We start from the raw sequence: 17,808 nt of genomic DNA, 5'->3' as shown, positions 1-17,808 counted from the left end.
TATTGAGCAGAAAGAGTAAACTGAATATACTTTATGGATTAATAATTGGTAGAGTTGATAGCAGAATAAAATGCCTTAATTGCATGGTAAACAGTAGATCTTTTGAAGTTTTTCTATGTTGCATAAAATGCAGATTTAAATTTTTTATATTGATTGTCATATAAATGGCAATTACTGTTTTATTTTGCTCTGAAATGAATGGTTAGTAATAAAATTCTGGATGAGACAACCTTTAACATGCGCTAGAATTTACAAAGTTTAATTTGGTGCTGATTTCAACGGGTAAATTTCATTTTACTGAATTTTGCGTAAAATAATACCAATGAACCATTGCAAATTATTTTCAGAACTTTTTTTTTTTAATCTAAAAGGGCTATTAGTTTTGAAATGTGACTTCATATCGTCAGTCGTAAACTTGTTTCGCTTTTCATTCAAGTCTTGCCATTTGGCAAAATTTAACATATTTACCTTTAAAATCTAATATATTATTGACTAACAAGCCAAGCTATTTAAAAGCATTACACACAGTTCTTAACAATCCTTTTTTTAATTTTTAATCCAATTGATTTAAAATGCATTTAATTCATGATATATCTAATTGAAAACATTTTAATATTTCTACATAATTACATGATATATTTCTTCATTTTTCAAATATATAGAAGATATATAACTTTCTGGTGTCAGTATCTTATAAAATGTTTTGCTATTTCCACTGCCCCATCTGTATTGATAATCTATGCATTCATAAACTTTTAGCCACTTTGAGTGAATGCTAAAATCTGAGGGCTTTTTTTTAATTGTGTGAGCAGAAAGATAGAATTTTAGAAGAGCTTCTTGAGTTACCTTTTGAATGATATAAAGAATTGTTAACATAATGTCAAATTTTTACAACTAAATATTAAATATATAAAAAAGCTTGCGGCATTCTCATGTTATGAAAACATATTTATTTATTCTGAGGCTAGGAATTGATTTAGTTTTAAAAATACAATTTATTCCTTTTAACAATTTCCCAACAGTGTCATCAAAACACTATAAATTCCTTACATGTTTTAAAGAAAGATGATTCATTTATGTAAAGATTATTAAATGGGTAATTTTATTATTCAATTTTTAATACAAATTAACTGAAATTAGAAACTGATTTTGTAAAATAATTTAATTATGAATAATTCAATTTGGGGGCTATTGGATGTTTAAAAATGATTAAAAGATTTTTAATATCTTAAAAGCAAAATTTTCAGTTTTAATATTTTGTATTAATAATTCATTTTAATTTCTTTGCTCAGTTTTAATATATTCACAAATTCAGATTTAAAAACAAAATAAGTTGTATAAATATTTTCAACATTTCTGATTTTTCCATAGTAACCATAGGAGAACGATCTGAGACTATCTGTGTAAAAAAAAGTAGGTTTTAGATCATCGCACCTTCACATACTTTCACTGGAATTTTCCTCTGTATATATACTGGGATGTGACACTAAGCAGTTGAGAGTATGTATTTAAGAGGTTAAAGGGATATTGTAACTAGTGTTTCAAATCCTGATAACATCCCATACGCTGTCGGTGGGACGTAGATAGGATGTCCTAAGGGTATACTGGGATGTGACATTAAGCGCTCAGAAGGATGGAGTTTAGGAGGAAATTGGGATATTACGGGATGTAAGTAGGACTTTAAATCCTAATAACATCCCATATGCTGTCGATGGGACATAGATAGGATGTTTTTAGGATATAATGGGATGTGCTTAGGAGGTTTGTGGGATATCCCGGGATGTCCTGAGGATGTAGTAAGTAGGAGTTCATATCCTAATAACATCCCGCACGCTGTCGATGGGACTTAGTTAGGATGTCCTGAGGATATCCCGGGATGTGACATTAAGCACTCGGGAGGAGGTTTGCGGGATATTCCGGGATGTCCTGAGGATGTGCGCATATCCCGCGAGAAACATCCTTGGGATATCCCAAGGATGTTTTTGTGCTATGTGGGTATAAAGACTTTCAAATAGAGCTGGTGCCAGAGCATATGCAACCAGTGTGACCACACCAGATGACAAAATTATTAGAATTTAGGAAGGAATCAGGTGGCAGAATTTCAGATTTGTGGAGTTTGCACCAGGCGGTAAATTGTCTAGCGTCGACACTGCTTTCAAAACAAATGTATATATTTATATTTACCTTAAACAGATGGCAAGTCTCTCAGACGCTGAAATTGATTTCCTAAAACGTGTTTCTTGCTTCTGTAGTTTATCTTGCAGTAAATGAAGAAGATGATCATATTGTTCTCCCTACATGTAAATTCAATAATATTATACTTATGAGTAAATTGAACATCAGAACTATATTTAATTATCTAATTAATATAAAAACAAATACAAAATAGTTTATATTGTGCTAAAATAATTAGCTAAAGTAAGAGAAAATAATTTTGTTGTCTTGAAAAATTGCTTGAAGTATAATCTTACTATTTCTAACAATTAACACTTTTAGCGATTACTCGCATGTTATTAACAAAAATAACATAAACTCCATAATTAGAAATTATTTTAGCCTTCTGGGAAGGTGATGACTTTCAACATGATTATTTGATTATGCACCACACACTAGGGTTACCTGCTTAAAGGTAACCCTAATGTCATCAGGAAGATTTTTTAAGGTAAACTAATTTACATTTATATCTTGGACAGATATGCACAAAATGCCTATGTTCTAAACCCTTTCATCAGGTATTGAACAATTAATGTTCAGTGTTTTTATTTATTTAGCCACCGACGGGATATTATAGCAACCTTCAGAGAATATAGTTATCTGTGATTGTCATTACCAATGTTTGTTTATATTCTCAGGAATACTTTTGACTATTGAAGGGGCTCAACATGAGGGGCATCACTATATACTTATATTGCCGAAATATATACTGTGTTGCTGCAACTATGATCAGTGAAAAATATTCAGTTATTTATCTTACAAATTTGAAAAAATAAAATATGATAATTCTGATTAAAAGGAAAATTACTCTCCATTGCAATTTCACTCTCATACTCTAACAATTGCTTAATTTTTCAGGTAGTAGAATTTCATTAAATAATCTATTTTGATACAATTATTCTTACATTCTTTTAGAGGTTAAGTGTTTTTCATCATATTACTACAATATTCTCCAAAAATGATTTTTTAAAATATTTACATGATTTAATTTTATTGCTCATTTGTCAAATATAAAACACAGGTGGAACAGGAATGCAGAAAATCTTTTAAAAGCAAGTCTTTTTATGGATCTCCCAAATTCTCTAGAATATATTATTTAAAAGCCTAATTATTTTATATTTCCGGTTCTACAAAAGTATTTTCATGACAAAGTGAAGCAATACTAATAAAATTTATGACAGTAATAATTAAAAAATCTACGGATACAGAATGCTGGGTATTTTCTAACAGAGGAACATATCCTAATACACGATAGTGCATTAAAATGTTGACTGTCCAACATCTGGCACATCTAGTAATTTTACATTATACTCAATCTGATATTACGTTTCATTAAGGTAATCGAATTATAAACAACCTTCATTAATAATGCGCTTAATAAACCAATTAAACTAATTAGTTATAACTAATGCTAGTCCATAATTATATAAAAAATCATTTTGTCGGTAATCAAATCGCAATGTAATCATTAATCCTATTTCCTTAATATAAATTACTAAGGAAAAAATTACTAATTTACTGATATATAAAAAGAAATATTTGACAGTCTTTCCTTCAATTTTTACTTTCAGGTTTTGCTAAAAAATAAAAATAACTTACCGTCATTCGAGTATAATTGAAAAATAATTCTGGGTACTTCTGCCTCAGTGACGGAAACAATGCTGCATGAGCGGAATACGTATCTCGCTCTTGAAATATTGACCGAACCCATTCCCGCCTTGTAACGCAAACGCTTTTGTACAGCAAATACATACATATTAAATTACTTCTCAAATGCATAACGCGCTTTCTTTCTTCAGCTTTTTTAACTTTAGACATTCTACCGCAAACTTTCGATATTGTACCCCAAAATAGGAAATATTGCCCATGCGCAAATCAAAGCGACTTGATTGGTTGGGGGTAGTAATTCTTAGGCTTTGAGACTTACAAGTGTAAACGGGTGGGATTCTTGGGAGTAACAACTTAACGTTAGCGTACGTTTCTTGGGACCAAGTTCCGCTAGTGTAAACGGGCCTTCAGAGTCCCCAAGTCAGGCATACTAGATGCCACATCATGCAGTAATTAAGGAATCTAGCTCTACGAGTAAAATACGTGTGGTATTTAATGCTACTAGTAAGTCTTCATCAGGACTATCTCTTAACGACATATTGATTACAGGTCCCAGAATACAACAAGAGCTGTTTCCAGTTTTGGTCAAATTCAGATGTTACCCAGTAGTTGTCACAGCTGATATCATGAAAATGTTTAGACAAATTCTAGTTAATGAAGAGGATAGAAACTTTCAAAGGATATTTTGGCGGAACAGTCCAAGTGATCCTATTCAAGAATTTCGACTTAATACTGTCACATACGGCACTGCCTCGGCTCCATATTTGGCTACTCGTGCTTTATACCAACTTGCCTACGATGAGCAGAATAACTATCCTTTAGCTTCGAAGGCTGTACTTCAAAACTTTTTTGTAGATGATTGTTTGGTAGGTGCTCAAAACACTGAAGAGTGCAAAAATCTAGTAAATCAACTCTTGCAAATGTTAGAACGTGGAGGATTTCTTCTGCGTAAATGGTCATCCAATGACTTGTCAGTGTTAGAAAATATACCCCAGGAGTTGAGAAATGATTCTGAGGCTATGAAAATTCAAGACGATAGCTCAATCAAAGTGTTAGGAATTAATTGGAACCCCCGTGAAGACTACTTTAAATTTTCCGTATCCATTTCTGATGAAACGTTTAAATACTCTAAAAGAGATATCCTTTCTGATTTAGCGAAAATATTTGACCCATTGGGTTGGCTTGCTCCTTGTATTATTTATGTCAAAATCATGATACAAGACATGTGGAAACTCCATTTATCGTGGGATGAACCTGTTAGTGATGAGATTGCTAACAAATGGAAGATTTTTCGAAATGATTTACATCTTATTCAACAATTAAAAATACCGAGATTTGTTTTGATTCCTGACGTGAACTATATTGATATCTGTGCTTTTTGTGATGCCTCTGAGAAAGGCTACTGTGCAGCAATTTATTTGCGTTCAGTGTCACGTAATTTGGAAATCAAGGTAACACTATTAACATCAAAAACAAGAGTTGCCCCTCTGAAAGTGCAATCATTACCTCGATTAGAGTTATGCGCTGCAGTTTTGTTAGTGAATTTGCTTAAATCAGTGTTAGAACATTTAGAGTTTCCTATACGTAAGGTTTTGGCCTGGACAGATTCAACTGTTGTGCTGTCCTGGATTTCTGCAGAACCATACCGTTGGGTTCCCTTTGTTGCAAACCGCGTTGCTAAAATACAGAATACAATTCCTAATGTAAGGTGGAACCATATCAATGGAAAGCGGAACCCAGCTGATTCAGGTACAAGAGGAATGTTTCCAGCAGAATTTCTGAAGTGTGAGCGATGGTTCATTGGACCTACTTGGTTATATTCACAAGATTACGAACCATGTCCTGACAGTGAACGTCTTGCTGATGTAGATTATGAAGGAGTTCGTAGAGAAGAAAGAAAAACTTGCATTTCAGTATCTTGTGCAGTAAAGGAAAATGACATTTTTAAACGGTATTCATCTTGGACAAAATTACGTCGTATAGTTGCATTATGCCTAAGATTTATTTACAACTGTCGAAACTTCTCCGAAAATCGTTTGAGAGATTTTCTGACAACCGATGAGCTTCGATTAGGTACAAAAACAGTGATAAAAAATGTTCAAGAATCATATTTTCCTCAAGAGCTCTCTTATTTTAAAACATCGAGAGAATTAAAAGGTGTGAGCAGCCGAGTAATACAAGTAACTCCCTTCCTTGATGAAGAAGGCGTCATTCGAGTAGGTAGTCGCTTAAAAAATGCAAACATTCCTGAAAATAGCAAACATCCTATTTTGCTTCCAAAGGAAGGATATGTCCCTAATCTCATCGTAACTCATTATCATGTCAATTATTTGCATGCTAGTCAAGAGTTACTAATAAGCGCTTTACGAATGCAGTTTTGGATTCTTGCGGTGAGAAGCGTAGTGAGAAAGATTATTCACAGATGTATTCCTTGTATTAAAAATCGAGGCAAGACTGTGACCCAGATAAAGGGTGATTTACCCTCGCCCAGAGTTCAACCATCAAGACCTTTTGCAGTCACCGGTGTTGATTATGCTGGTCCATATTCTATTAAGTCCCAAGTTGGGAGAAGAACAAAAACTTTCAAGTGTTACGTATCCATTTTTGTGTGTTTCTCAACAAAAGCTGTACACCTGGAGTTAGTCATTGATCTATCAACTTCAACGCTTTTAGCAGCTCTAAAAAGATTTATCGCCCGACGAGGCAAACCATCTAAAATTTCGAGTGACTGTGCTACTAACTTCAAAGGTGCTAATAAGGAACTGAAGGAAATTTATAAAAATGCAGCTCGTATTGAGAAAAGCAGTGAATTATGTGACTACATTACCTCAGAAGGTATAACTTGGTTATTTAATCCTCCGACATCTCCTCACTGCGGTGGCTTGTGGAAATCTAATGCGAAATCCATGAAATTTCATCTTAAACGAGTATTAGGATCCAAACTTCTAACTTACGAGGAATTTTTAACAGTGCTTACACAAGTGGAAGCGTATATGAATTCCCGTCATCTTTGTGCGATATCTAGTGATCCAAACGACTTTAGTGCATTGACTCCAGGTCATTTTCTGATTGGAGCCCCTTTGCTTGCCATTCCGGAATCTGACTTGAGTGATGTGAAATCTTCACGACTTAAACGTTGGTCTCTAGTCACGACTTAAACGTTGGACTGTGCAACATTTTTGGAAACGATGGTGTGCAGAATATTTAACCCTTTAACTGCTTAAGACGTGTATAAACGTTTTCAGAATTTCCTTTAAAAATGCTTTAGACGTGTTTACACGAATTTCAAATCTCTCGCAAAAATGTTTAAGACGTGTATACACGAATCCCAAATTTCGCCAAAATTGCTTAAGACGTGTTTAGACGATGCGATCTGGTCTTCTTTCCTCTACCTTTCTGCAGGCGGCTGTCAGTTGACACAAAGCTCTTAATAGGGTGTGAAGTCTGTTTAAAAAGAACACTTTACGGAAGAGTTCTGAGAGTTAAGTATCACTGTCAGACAGCAGGTGTGTGTTATCTTTCTCACGACTGCAAGCTTGTAAATGAAGATAAATTATTTTACAACAGTTTGCCTTGTGGTTATTTACGCAAATGAAAGTCAAACAGAATCGCTCGTTGTTACAATACTTTACCGAAATTTAGAAGAAACAGGAAAAAATAATAATTGTAACGTAAGACGTACTGTTTAATAAATCATATATTATACAATTAAATATTCTATTTTAACATTAAAAGTTGATTACAATTTCTGATTCGTCAAGAATAGGAAAAAATATAAAATGCTGCAAACATCTATCTTGTTTGCCCTCGTATTTCAAGTGCCGGTGTTTTCAATGGTATATTCTTCTTTTTTACACTTTGAAATAGGAAAACTGTGCTTTCAGCATGCCTGATTTTTCTACTCGTATATATGGCTGTGTGTTCCTTATAAAAATTTCTTGGATGTCGAAAAGAAGATAATCTACTCGAAAACTTCAATTAAATCAAATAAATTCATATGCCGCAGGAATTTCTAGAAATATTTGTTTTTAAAAATTTTATTATTAAGATTTGAAATACAAATTAGTTTTAAAATCTAGGGGAAAAATATGTATTTCTTGGAACTTTTTTGGAAAGAAATCTACCGGTATAAAATCACTTAAAATTAATGGAGTGTAAGTTAAGTAAAACAGTTAATGTATGAAAGGGTTACATATACTGCGGACAAAAATAAGTCAGAGGAACAATTAGCTAACGAATTAAATTAATTACATTAAAAGAATTTCGTTAGAAAATAACCTCTCCAAATGTCAGTGCTGATAGCAGCACTACGAATGAAAGTTATTAAATTCCTAACTTAATTAATCCGTTGGTACTCAATAATTGTGGCCTACCAGCGGCCGATCAATAAACGTCGCTGAACACTGGTAATTCGGTCTGAGGTTCGAATCCGCGAACGGGCTGGCTGTAAGGGCGTTTTCGTGATTTTTCCCACGTGTAACGTGCATACGAGCCAGTATCCCTTAGAAAGTCCTCCACGAAGGCATCCCTCCTCTTAGCCAGATAGCCCTCGAGGTTTTGCCGTAATCACATAAAACCAAACCAAATTAAAAACCGATAACTATGTGTTCGCGATTACTTTGCAAAGATTTTTTAAAAAGATACAACAGCTCCCGCAGCGCTGTTGTATCTTTTAAAAGCCCGCAGCGACCTAGTAGAAACTGGCAGTTTGAATCGAGTTTAAATCCCGGCGAATGGGCTAGCTACATGGCAGTTTTCGTGGACTTTTACTTCCTATATTTAACGCGATAAGCCAATCTCATTTAAAAAGTCCTTCACGAAGACGTGCTTTGACTTCACGAAGACGTCCTCGCTTGGGATTACGTTCGGACTGTTAGATTAATGACAAAGCTCGCAAAAGGCGATCTGTTTAACGAGGGTATGCTTTCGTGAAAGACCTTCTAAGGGAAACTATCTCGTACCGGTGTTACATATAGGTAAATTCACGAAAACGCAGATGTGGTGAGCCAGTTCACAAGGGTTTCAATCCAGGTCAAACTACCAAATATTCCTCGTGTATTTTTTCATGAGCTAAATAAAATAAAATATAATATCGCTTTATGCTATTGAAATGGCAATAACTTCGTATTATACAGGCTATCATTTTGCCTTTGTTATGAGATTTTGATCTTTTCCGTTATCCAAGCTAGCCCACAATGGAATATTGGTAGTTCTATCCGGGGTTCGATTCCCGGCGAAACGGATGCTTTCGTGTCTTCTCGTGTGTAACGTGTACACAACTGGCTCCCCTTAGAAAGCCCTCCACGAAGGCATCCTTCCCCTTATGTAAATAACTCTCGAGTGCTTTGCCATAATTAAATAAACCAAACGATTACAGCATAACATGCTTAAAATATTTTGTATTTAAAAGTTTATGCGTCAAATTTGGTCCCCGTTAAATGAAATATGCTGTTCCTTTTTTTTTCTTTGCTTTTATAGCAATGTTCTTGTTTTCAGAATATGAAATGTCAATGAAACTTTTTTAATAATGTCTCATTCTGTTTCGTTTTTTGTTTAATGAAAAAATGAATTTAAGTAACAAATTTCTTATGTTTAGAAAAATTTTACCATCATCGAAAGGAGTTGCTATCGAAGTGCATTTTCTTACTAGCGCATATATTTGTAAAGAGAAAATTGTTTCGCGCGTGTTATCCTATAACTGAAAAGATCAAGAGAAATTTCTATAGGGAAATAAAGTTATTAATTTTAAATAAAAAATACAGTTATTTGTAAATTAAATGTGTTTTGAGTTAAGAGTAAAAATACGAGATATGCGATGAATTTAAAATAACGATGTATATAATAAGGATTTTGCCGGCAGACAGTCCCCGCGAAATTTGCTAAAATTTTCTATATGCAGAATTAATGTATATTCCGTTTAATATTTGAATTCAGTGATATAACCCCTCACTTTATCAGTGTAATTATGTGTTATATCGAGGTTTAGTTATGTCGGATACAAGCATTTTATTTTTGTTTTATAAATCTGGTTCGTTTAGTGATATTATGTTTATTAAATACGATTTATCAGGTTTTCTAATTCTACCACAGCCCACATCAATGGCCCACTTAGCTAAGACCGCTGATTACTACTAATTCCACTCGCACTGAAACCAAAACGAACAAATTGGTTGAATGGTTGGGTTTCATAGTTTTTCCTATGGATATGAGTCACATAGATATGAGTGAGTTTTACTTAGAAAGCCTACCACGGCGACTTGTCTATCCTTAGACAGACAGATCCCGTTTGCTTTGCCATATTCAAATAATCGGACAAAATTTGACAACAAAGGCTAATCAATGCATATACCGAAATAAAATAAATTTAAACGCATATTACGAAAATAAAATAAATGCATATAACGTAAAAAGTGATATCACAACAAATTTTTAATTATTTTTAATACACTAATTCCTAAATTGCATTATTTTCAAATTTTATTTCATTTTTATGTATGTATTAATGTATATATTTTATGTTCAAAAGTGCGATTGTTTAGTAAATTGAGACAACTTAGTAAATTAGGCATTAAATAAATCTGATTTGAAAATACATGCACTTAGATGAGATTTTCATAACTTGAAAAACATTACTCGCAAAATAATCTCTAAGAAAATATAATAATATTTTATCTTCCTACTTGGTTCTGTGAAAAACAATTTAAATTAGCTTATTACTTTTTTTCTATATTGAAAACAACTTGATTTTTTTTTTAAATCTTGCTATCAGACCGAAAGAATTTAGAAGTATAAAAGTGGTCTTTTTGAATACATGTTTCTGCGGTATTTCTTTACAGACGTAGATCAACAGATAAGAGGCCAACCCTTGATGTAGGCATTGACAGATTTCACCACCAAAACGCCTTTCCTCTAACATAGCGGACGCCACTTTTATCTTCTTTGTAATGTAGTATAACTAAACCCGTTGGCCCTGTTTGTTCGAATAGCTTCTGAGAACCGTTTGCATTTGAATGCATCGGAGCTTGAGTGACTGAAAGACTACTTGTTCCCAAAGCAATCAGTCAGACACCAATAAAAATCTGTTGTCCTCTCTCTCTCTGTGAGTTCTTCAAATCCAGGAAAGGGTAATGAATGCATTTTGGTGCATGGGAGAAAAAAAAATTTCTATGCTTCATTTTGTATTACTTATATAGTGAAGCATTTCAAAGAGAGACTTTTTGAAGGAAAGAGGCTGGTAATTCGCGATACACCCCCGTGCAGCTAGCTGCTAGAATTTACCATGCTCAACTATCTTACCGCTCGCGCTCTATTGGGCTTTCAGCTTACGAAATATGTATTTTAAGTTGGTTATTTACATAACAGAAGAACAAAATAAAATGGCAAATTATAAATAGTGTATTTTACTGACAAAAATTTCTTTGGGAAAAAAGGAAAAAGTACTGCAAAGAATAAAAATGATGTAGTTAACGGCGGCCGATAAGCAGCGCTGCTGCATATGTTTTTGCAGAGAAAATCATTTTGCTCGTGTTGTCTCCCTTTCTTCCTTTCGAATTATTATTTATTTATACCTAGGGCAAATTTAATTTCTTTGAGATCGAGAAGATATTTAAAACAAATGTTTATGCTATATCCTGAAATCACCTAATTTTTTGTTTTCATAAATCAGATGAAAAAGTCACATTTGAAACCCATCCCTTTTTCGAATCAGCTAGCTATCCAGGTATAATCATGAAAATCTTGTTCTGCTCTTGAAATTAAGATATTTAGTTACCAAATCTTATCTCGCTGAGTAATTAATTAACTTTACTTAAAAGAACATATTTGGTATATATTAAGTATATATTGTTCATTCAAAAACCGAAATCTTTTAAGAAAATAACATCCGTTTTAAAAACTAAGTAAATTTCAGCATTAAATATGCCTTAAAAGTTAAAATTTTGAATCTCCTTAATATTTAATTAGAGTTTCTCTAAAAAGCAAGTTTAAAAGTCATATCAAGTTAAGTTGATTCAATTTGGCAGAAATAATAAAACAGATATTTTTTAGTAATTATTCAAATATTATGCTAAATATCTTAAACTATAGGTAATATTTAAGTAAGAAGAAATTATTTAAAATAATTATTATCTGCATGTAAATGCATTTCTAATTTATGACAAAAACATGGAAAATCAGAAATAATATCAAATGCAATCGAACTATAAACATTGCTTTTCAAATGTTTCAGCAATCTTACAGAAGGAATGAATATTGAACCAGATATTTTTTAATATGGATTTTATTAATAACAATTTAACCAATCTGCATTGAAATTCAGATGATAATCAATGACCCAGAGATTTAGGTAACTTAGATTAAACATGAATAATAATAAAAGAAGAGCGGGTAAATTTTAAAATTAAGTTATTTCAAAATAAGAGTCTTTTAGGAAAGAAAACTTTGAAGATAGTATTCGCACCTGTACCCTGCGGCATTCGGACGGTCATCACGGAGAAGCTATTATAGTCATTTGCAACTTTCTTGACAACTCACATCTACAGGTACTAATATTTATGGTAGTAATCCATCTTACTTACAGTCGGAACCCTTGATCTAGTATTTAGGGAGGGGAATGAAATAACAATAGCAGTAACTGGTATTTTTCAGAGGTTTAGGGTTATTTTCCCGACATTTTAAGGGAAGCTCGGTCCAAAATTAGTGACAGTTTTAAAGGTATTCGTAGAAAATAACTCGACAGGCTAAGGGTTAAATTAAAGAAGAAGAAGAAAAGTTGGCGCAACCAAGGCTGTTCTCCGAACCTTATCCCAGGATTGTAATCAAGCTTTTCATGCTTGAATCTTTCAATTGAAATAATCTGTATTTGTAAAAGAAATACAATGTATATTTTAATATTAAATTAATTACAAGTAAAGCGATTTGTAGATTTATAAAACGTTATACAGCTAAAAAGAATCCTGCGCTCCACTCAAAAGAAACATCACACGGGTACAATCCTACTCACTAAACATCCGTAGTGTTATTCCGCTGACGTTGCGCGAACGCAACACTCGCGTTTTCCACAGGTAAGAGCATTTTTTTTATTTTCAATGTAAATTTATGTTATAAATGCTTAATTTAATATTTGTTATTATTTTCATGAGAAAAGAAACATTCCTTAGAGTTTTGGCGGTTAATGGGTTAAAAGGCCCAAGCAAACAGTGCGTAAACCATTGCGCTATAGAGACTTTGTGTAGGACTCACAGAATTTTTTTAAAAATTATATTTCATTTTACTTTTTTTCCCTACCTATTATTATATTTTGTTGTTGTTTATTTGTCGTTTTTAATGCATGGTAAGATTTGGTTCAATTGAGGACGAATGAAAAGTCAGAATGGTCGAATGTAAGCACGATTGTAAATTATTTATTGTTATTAGACAAAGTATCTATTGAGAAGTGACAACGGCTAATTTCTGGATGTCGTTCTATTTATAATTTTAAAAATATATTCAGATGATGTACGATTGAAATGCATATCGGTACGATGCAGTAAGAACATCTGTTATGTTATGTACGTTTATGAATACATTACGTGTAGGTAATTAAGTAACGAGTACGATTTATCTCTAAATAAATGTTTATTTGTCTTTTACAATCGTTTTATGAGTCATTAATTTAAATACAAAAGGAAGTTAACACGCATAACTCAGCGGGTTAACAACACCACTGGGGCGAGCATATGGGGGATGTCTTAAAACTGCGTTTACCGGGGGAATTGAAGTGCCCTGAGCTGGAGCGCCCGGGGCAGCGTGTCGCGTGCTTTTCATGCCACGAGTCCGTTTATTTCATGGGAAACGAGGACAAGATCTATAGTTGGCTGGATGATTGCTTTCGCAGTTACAGCAAATAACAAGAATATCCATAGGCCTGGTACATTCCGAGGCACAGTGTGGTCCTCAGCAGCTCACAGAACGGATTGATAAGGTGCAGATTTCCAATGAATGGAAGAAACCTTGACATCGAATGCCTTGAGTAGGGCCCTTACGGCAGCGATAACGCTCAATTCTGACCTGTGTGTCCCACATGACAGCAGTTTGGATTACACGATAATTTCATCCAATCAGCGACTGTTCTTCTTGATCCCGTTGAAATTCTTTAAGTTCTAAAATTTTGTTTCAGTTTGACGCGCTTAAGAAATGTTACAGGAAAATAGGCCTTGAAACCACTGATGCTCATATTTGAAACAATAGTGCACATTCTGAATATAAATAATAATAATAATTGCGAGCAGGCTAGAAACGGGTTTTATGGTATTATGTGCGATCTGTTGTTAGAATAGTGATTCCATTATGTATGCAGATATTTAAAATTAATAGGGTTAAAAACATTTGGATTTAAAAACTTCTAAATATTTTAAAGTAAATCTGAAGAACACTTCCCCAAACCGTTTGTCTTGTATGGATCCTATACCTTTTCTTCTTGGTGTTTAATTTAACAGAGACAGAAGGGGAGAAATAAGCTCGTCATTGTACTTTCTATTTATTTTTATTATTAGTTTCACTATAAGCTATTATTTTGAATAAACGAAACAATTTTATTTGAACATTTTTGCTGTAAATAAAACTGTATATCATATTTGAACTTTCATATTTGTTTAACTCGACTGGAAGCAGTAATTTTTGGCGAGCACTTTCATTTGATTGGACTACCTAGCATGCATTATTTTTAACGTAGAATTGAAGTCACTATCGGTTCGTAGTTATGCAAGTGTGTAAATAACAATTGTTTTGAAATTTTGATACCTGAATAAAGTTGCAGATAAACATTAATCGACAGTTTGTCTCCACTGGCGAAGGTGTTTTGCGATTTCTTTAATTTTCTTATTTATGATTCGTTTTATCATTGATATCCGTTATTGTAATGGATAAACCTGGAGTTCCTAGTACGTCTGAAGAGCAAAACGATAGCATTAAGGACTGTAGGATAAAATGCAGAAATCATAAGAATGTGAAAAAAATTGTAAATATTGTTCAGGAACATATTACCATTTTCTGTGAAACATCTAATTCGGTGCCTGAAAAAGAAATGTTTGTCTCTCGTTTCAGTGATGTAAGTTATATTCGTTTTCTTTCTTTTTTTGTACTGTTACATTTATATAATTAAAATTGTATTTAAAAATATTGTATTTTTATTCAGTTTTTAATAGGATCAAAACAAAGTTGGCAATTCTTGAGTGCTGTTAACAGTAAGCAAAAGGTTTAAATAAGTGTTAGAATATGTTAAAATGAAAATATGGTCTGATTTTTGAAGGTTTAGCGTGTAATGCCATCTGAGAAATTTTTGTCGTTTTGGAACATCTTGCATATAGCTGTTTTTTAACCTGTTTCGAAAATAAATCAGATTTACCTGAATACAGTTTTTACGTAAATATTTTCAGATATACGAAATTGCAGTTTATAAAAATAGTCTTCATTTCTTGGAACTTGTGTTTTCTGCATTGTTCTTTTAATGTTACAAAATATGATGATAAATGCAATATTTTTCTTCTGATAGCAGTTTTTAATTTTAATGCTCGAAATATAAGTAAAATTCTATTAAAGGGCTTAAAATATATTTATTTGACCAGATATAATTTTCCAAATCTTAAATTTAACATTTAAATCAATTTTAATTCGTAATTTTATATTAGCTGATGTACCACAATTTTGTTAAGATCGGGAATTTTGTAAATATTTTTCGGTAAAAGTATTTTAGAGTACCACTTTGCGATTTTTGGCGGTGCATGGATACCGAGTTTGTACAATTCTTTGACTTGCATAGCGGCAATTTTTTTGCGAAAAATCACCACTACACAAACTCAAATTAACAAGACAAAGCAAACTCAGTATCCATGTACACATCGACCTATTTTCACTTAAAAAAAAATCTCAGAATTGCACAAAAATGGCATTGTGCATTCCCTTAACTTTATCCATGTACACATTGACCTATTTTCACTTAAAAAAAATATCAGAGATTTGCACAAACTATGCCTTATGCACTCCCTTGAGTTTGTCCATGTACACGTCGATATACTTTCATTTAAAAAGTCAAAGGAGCACCCAATTCTACTTTAGAGGCAAACAAAAAATACATAATCTCAATAAACTGCATTATAAACCAAACAATAAAATAACATGAAAAAAGGAAAAACCTGTTATGCATTTAAGCACTACACAAAGCAAATATCCACTTACCTTATTTAGAAATTTGTTCGTCTTCAGTCTGTGGCACACAAAATTCCTTAACAGCATCCAAAAACTTTCTAAAATTATCTGAACTAGAATCCGTATATCGGCGTCGCCACATAAATTCACAAAAATAAGAGTAAAAAATATACTGCGTAGTTTCGGACTGTCCAGAAAATGGCTACTAAGTAAACCTTCATTTACACACCAGTCAATTAATGCGCTTTTCCCCCTTTGTTCCAAATCGTACAGAAACTTCAAAGCCATTGTACCGTCTAAACAATGAAACAAGCCATGTACTTCCTAAGCAACACACACTACAAAAGCCCTTGGAAAACATCCCATGATTCAAAATTTCCCAGAAAAATGCAAACAATTATGTCATAATAGGATTTTCGTAACATTCAACTGCTCAGGTTACCATAAATGATATAACAACTTGGTGATAAACGAAACAATTTGGCGATAAATGAAACAACATTTTCACGATAACACAAAGGCTACCCTAAAGTCAACTCTAACCTATTTTTCTTCATGCAGTGTCTTGAATTCATCTTTTGTTGGCTTATTGATTAATTGTTCAATCTATTTTTGATTTTCTGCCTCTGAGTTCTAAAACGTGAAGCTTATTTTAGCTGTATAAATAAGAAAAATATATCTAAAAAGTATTTTTGATTGTTTAAAAGATAAATTTAATATTCCATATTTCGTATATTTTCATATACAGTCAAAAGTCGTTAATCCGGGCTCATCGGGAATTTGGTGATTCCGGATTATATATCATCACTTTAAATCTGGTAAGATGGCATGCAGAAATTATAAAATTAAAAATATGAAACTGTAATTTATAAAATAAAGAACAATTATGATCTTAAGGGTATCAAAATTTACAAAAAAAAAAAAAAAAAAAAAGCTTAATATTTATTTGTTTACTTTATTAAACATTTCGGCTAATCTTTGGAATATGGTAACAGGTAGTTTGGCTACATTTTGGTAAGGCGATAAAGGTTATTAGCTAGGACTTAAGCAGTGTACATGGATAAGTCAAAAGTGTGTGCAATGCTATTTTTGTGCTATTTTGGAATGTTTTTTTCGGAAGGTCGACAAGTACATGGATGATACCATGTATGCACAATTCTTAAAAACGTGGCAAGCAATGGGCGATTCTGCTCTTTCTCCCAATTTCGCACCTAATCTTCATCATGATTAAGCATTTTCGTTGCATACAAGTTCTAGTATAAGCGTAGTTTGGCTAGCAGATTGTTGGAAAAAATTTTGAGTAAAAAAAAAAAAAAATGCCTTTACTTCGTGACAAAAAAATGGCGTCCAAAACAAAACTAGCAGGTTGCTGTAGCAGGGTTGGTCGCCAAAAAATCGCCAAGTTACCATGATTGGTACAACTCTAATATACGCCCTAATTTCACCAAATGTGGCGATATGTGTTCTGCGCTGGTTTTTGGCGCGATTTCGTGTTCTATGGCAACCCTGTTGACGTTGAAAAAAACTTCGCTGGAGCTCATTGATTCGCCTCTGTATCTGAGAAGATGGGAGGGAAAGATAAAATGGTAGTTGTTGAATTGAAGTTCGGCAAAAGGAAATATCATTGTGGCTATCCTGTTGAGTGGTAGTGGGTATTTGGAAGTGTGGAAAGAGGGTCTGGGAGATTATTTTTAATGGCAGTGCATAATAGAAGTAGGGATTTGTGATTTTATTTATTTGTGAACCATAGTATAAATTTTCTGGATAGTGTGTCTGGCTGTCGTAAATACGATAGTGATTACG

At 33.0% G+C, this 17,808-nt stretch overlaps 1 protein-coding gene across 2 annotated transcripts in view; it reads left to right on the top strand.

Moving 5' to 3' along the window:
• Positions 1-14,488: 14,488 nt before the first annotated feature.
• LOC146997185 (uncharacterized) overlaps positions 14,489-17,808 on the top strand; it is a 91,826-nt gene continuing 88,506 nt past the window's right edge. Inside the window, exon 1 of one of the 2 annotated variants that reach the window (XR_015041183.1) lies at positions 14,489-14,908. The gene's annotated coding sequence lies outside the window, so the exon portion shown is untranslated. The remainder of the gene's footprint in view (positions 14,909-17,808) is intronic. The other variant, XM_085816930.1, reaches the window with a different exon arrangement.

Source organism: Stegodyphus dumicola, chromosome 5 (genome assembly GCF_044657685.1).
Source record: "Stegodyphus dumicola isolate Sdum_Otavi_A_Nest chromosome 5, ASM4465768v1".
Lineage (NCBI taxonomy): Eukaryota > Metazoa > Arthropoda > Arachnida > Araneae > Eresidae > Stegodyphus > Stegodyphus dumicola.
This window is presented reverse-complemented; position numbering and strand designations above follow the sequence as displayed.